This window comes from Triticum urartu, chromosome 2, assembly GCF_003073215.2.
Source record: "Triticum urartu cultivar G1812 chromosome 2, Tu2.1, whole genome shotgun sequence".
Classification (NCBI taxonomy): domain Eukaryota; kingdom Viridiplantae; phylum Streptophyta; class Magnoliopsida; order Poales; family Poaceae; genus Triticum; species Triticum urartu.
In genome coordinates, this window is record NC_053023.1 from 380,097,392 (window position 1) to 380,101,330 (window position 3,939).

At 47.7% G+C, this 3,939-nt stretch overlaps 1 long non-coding RNA gene across 1 annotated transcript; it reads left to right on the plus strand.

Annotated features, from left to right (window-relative positions):
* Positions 1-379: 379 nt before the first annotated feature.
* On the plus strand, positions 380-3,489 carry LOC125541568. Its single transcript, XR_007297595.1, has 3 exons — positions 380-2,186; positions 2,508-2,637; positions 3,073-3,489. It is a non-coding gene; the product is annotated as an uncharacterized LOC125541568 (long non-coding RNA).
* The last annotated feature ends 450 nt before the right edge of the window (positions 3,490-3,939 follow it).

Consider the following 3,939-nt stretch of genomic DNA (forward strand, 5'->3'; position numbering starts at 1 on the left):
CCAGCCCGGACATCCGACCCGTCGCGAAGCCCTGGACATCCGGCCCCCAGCCCGGACATCCGGCGCCTGTCTGGGCACAGTGATCACTAGGGAAAACCTTATACACAGAAGTTTATCAGTAGCGCGGTTTAAAAGTGGGCGCTACTGCTAATTAGTAGTAGCGAGGGGTATAAAAACCGCGCTACTACTAAGTTGATAGTAGTAGCGAGGGGTATAAACCCGCGCTGCTACTAAGTTGTCTCGAACAATGCCCCTGGAATAGACCATAGTAGTAGCGAGGGGTGTAAAACCGGCGCTACTACTAAGTAAGTAGTAGTTGCGCAGGTAGACTCCCACGCTACTACTAAGCGTGTCCACCCCGCACGATCCACTCCCACCCCACCACACTCTCTCTCTCATCCCTAAAAAAACTCTCTCACGAACTCACCTCGGTCCACCCCACCCCGGCTCGGCTCCTCTCCCCACGATCTCCTCGCCGCCGCCACCACCCACGCCGGCCGGTTCCGGCGAGCACCGGCCGCGCACAACACTCCCCCAAGCTCCTGCCTTCCTCCGCTCCGATCCCCATGGAAGCCACCGCTGCCGCCTCCCTCGCGCGGACTCTCGCCTCCTCGCTGCTCCCCTGCAGCTCCCGCCGTAGCCGCGTGCGCGTGGCCGTGGCGCTGGAGCGGCGGAGGAGGGGTAGGGCGGTGCTTGGTTAGTGATCCGTCGCCGCCGCTGGCTTTCCTCCTCCCCTCTCCTCTGTCGCCGCCGCTGGCTTTCCTCCTCCCCTCTCCTCTGCCGCCGCCGCTGGCTTTCTTTCCTGCGAGCGGGGATCGTCCGTGATCCGTCCGGAGCTCACTCCCCGCCTCCTACATGTGTACGTGCTCGACCCCCTCACCTCAATCGTCCGTCATCCGTCCGGGATTCATGCTCGGACATGGCCAGGCCCCCCGTTCTTGATATGGCCTAGTATATATCTAGTTCCTGGTGTTCAGGTCGTGTGGCTTAACGGCCACCCCCTGAGCCTAGTTGGATTTGTTTCAGGTGCTGCGTTGATTAGGTCCTGGATGATTGGGTTGGGTACTGACCTATGTCTGTATGTAGCAACAGATACAGGAGAAGTTTTCTGTCGGATTAGTTTACAGTGAATTTTCAGATGACCGAGTTTAAGATTGAGAATTTGGTCAAAGCTAGGCTTTAATCCTAGGGGAAAATCTATTAAAAATAAAAGGAAGAACAAATGAAAGCAGGGAACTAGACAGTCCCTACGCAGACGTAAGGCCACTTCAGATTCTCACCTCCTTCAATTCAGAATTCAGAAATTATAATTCCTATGTTTTTTATTTGCCCATAAAAATTGCAGCCAATTCAAAATGCACACACTATCATCTTAGTGGAACTATTCAGTGCCTTCTTGACCTGGTTGACCATCTATCCTTTGCCCTCGTCATCGATATAACATCCAGTGTGTTTTGTTTACGCTCGTCTAACATGCCATTGCTCGCCAAACTGAATGTGGGTGGGAGCAGCATCAATAAACTAAGTCTAGCATGCCATTGCTCTTATCGTCATACCACTGAACTGTGTTGTTGAATTGGATTGTGTAGATTCATTTATGTATGTTTATCCACCATGAACGAACAAACTCTAGGGGCAAATTTATCCTTTTTACCTTTTATTTCTTAATATATGCATTAAACCATGCCTCTTATGATTTTGGCTTCTCAAGTATATTTTTATTGTTTGTGCGTCGTGCATCTACGCTTGTGGAAATATTACAGCCCCACTGTTAGGAGTACAAGTTTAGTCCTGACAGACTGGGCGTAAGTGGATTGGTTTTCCTTTTGATTAGTATAAGTAGATGGTAGCAGACCTGGACAAATAACATTGGATCTTAATATCTCATGACATTGAGTAGAGGACAAGAGATCGGATGAGTCTTGTTGTCACATGTGGTTCGGATGGTCAAAGTAGATGGTAGTTGGATCCGAGCACCCAGTCAGTGATGCTCTGCTGCCCGATTTAAAATGGTGCTCTCTGGAGAGCTAACGTCGACCCCGGCGCTGGTGCAGGAGGTGTCCATGGGCAACATCCTCGGCGCAAAGCTCGGCTAGACCCCGGCCAGGCAGGCCTCTCTCCGCGTCGCTTGCCCAATACCGTACCCTGCACCACTGTCAACAAAGTCTGCTCGTCGAGGACGAAGGGTATCCATATTTCATCTCTTCACCTGCAATGTCTCCGTAGTTACTTGTCGCCGCTGCTAAAAAACTTATGTTGTTGCCTGTTGGCCTGCTCCTTGCTATCTGAAGTATGTATTTTTTGTCTATCGCTCATGCGCTATCTGAAGAATTTTATGAAGGTAATTTTAGTGTGTGTTTAGCTTTCAGTTTTTGCTTCTACTTCACAGAGTCGAAGATCGTAAGAAAACATTGGATGATCTTTAACAATTATTCTTAGAAGTAAACCTGAGCAGTATTTGATGATATATTGTGAGTCACTGTAAATGTATACTGTTTTTTCTTCAGGATATGGATAACTATCTGAAGGGATGCAGGTTTCTTCCCAAACTTAAGAATGAGATACCCGGTGAAAGAAATGCTCCCTAGTCCCTACAGGGAAAGTTTGAGCAGCCTAGAGAATTTAGTACTGATCATGGTAAGGCCGACAAAGCCTGGAATCTCATTTTGATCCACGTTCAAAGATTACATGCTAGCATATATACTTGAAGTCGGCATGGAATATCAAAATTAAAAATAGACTTCGCCTATTCCCTGTTTTGAAGAGCGGTGGGAATCAATTTTCTGATGTCCTTTGTTGTCGATTTCCCTATCCATGAAATGATAAATTTTGAACAGATGTTAACTGTCAAATATTTCAAGCATATGTAGCTCAAATACACTAGTATTTCTTGAATAAACCAAAACAAGAAGATAGCATGAACATGTATAGCTAGGGTATGCATTTAGTAGCTGTTTTTCCATTTTGAAGATTCATAATAGAGTAAAAGAGACAGATAATTGAAGAAAATACCCTACTGGATCTGCATGAGGGCGCGAACTAACAAGTTTTCACTTTCTCGACTGGGTGCAGGGTGATCGACGAGGACTACTGCGGCCCGATGGGACTCATGCTCTTCAACTACTCGGAGGCAGACTTCACCGTGAAGCCCCGCGACTGCGTCATATAGATTATCGTCTAGGTGATTGCGGCACAGGAGGACCCCGGGGTGGAGGACCTCGACGCCACCGTCCGGAGGTCACGAGGTGGAAGACGACGCCACCGTCCGTAGTTCCTCAAGGTGAAGGACCTCGACGCTTTGTAGATACATCTAGGGAAGTGGTCTGGTTAGGTTGGTGGTGAAATGCTAGGGAAGGTACGAACCTTTTGATGATGGTTGTGTGCGTCCTCGTGATCTCTTTGAGTTGAGATGTTCAATGTTGCATCCATGAACACTGCAAGTGTTAAGATGGTTCTCTGAAATTTATTTTGCACTGGACGTGTCTCTGATCTCCATTCATGAATACTGCATCTATTTTTATTTTTTTAATTCCTAATTTGTTACTAGTAGCGTTGGGAAAAAAGTGCCCTACTAGTATTTAGGATACTAGTAGCGCTGGTATTATAGGCACGCTACTACTACTTCATTAGTAGTAGCGCAGGTCTGCAATAGCATTAGCGTGGGTGGCACACGCTACCACTAACAAAGTTAGTAGTAGCGCGGGTTTCACCCACTCTACTACTAACTATTAGCTGTAGCGCGATACTAGTAGCGCGGGTACCTGCGCTGCTAGTAGCCATTTTACCCGCGCTGCTAGTAGCCTTTTTCCTAGTAGTGTGAACGGGCCAAGGGCCCATGTATCCCTCTTTCCCACTTACCCCTTCGTGGTTTAGACTATATATACTCCCCCACCTCCTTCTAGTTAGAGTTAGCATTGTGTTAGCTCATTTATGAGATAG